The sequence below is a fragment of the Crinia signifera genome, chromosome 11, assembly GCF_055691185.1.
Source record: "Crinia signifera chromosome 11, ASM5569118v1, whole genome shotgun sequence".
NCBI classification, from domain to species: Eukaryota; Metazoa; Chordata; class Amphibia; order Anura; family Myobatrachidae; genus Crinia; species Crinia signifera.
In genome coordinates, this window is record NC_139227.1 from 77,048,619 (window position 1) to 77,049,050 (window position 432).

Here is a 432-nt window from a genome sequence, read left to right on the forward strand (position 1 = left end):
CTCCCTCCCTCTTTTGCTCCTCCCCCTCTCTCCTGTTCACTCTCCATCCCTCACCCTCTCTCTTGTTACTCTCACTCTCTCTGTGTATCTTTCTTGCTCTCTCCCTCTCATCGGTTTCATGTTCTCCGCTGTGAATGATGCTGACATGACCTTGGGTCATGCCAACATCACACTGTGCAAAGGCACAGCAGTAGGACAGCCACTGGAGCTTAGAGTACAGCCGGCCCAGATGCCCTTTAGGCATAGACAGTATAGGCAATTGCCTATGGGTTTATGGAAAAGCCTGATGCCAGCTCAGGGACTTCCCATAGCCAGATATGTACATTTAGGCTCTGCACATGTGTCACCAACCTGTACACAGATACAGCAGGAAAGAATAGGGATCAATACGGATTCCTTACATACAAACATAGTTTTATTGTAAACAGAACA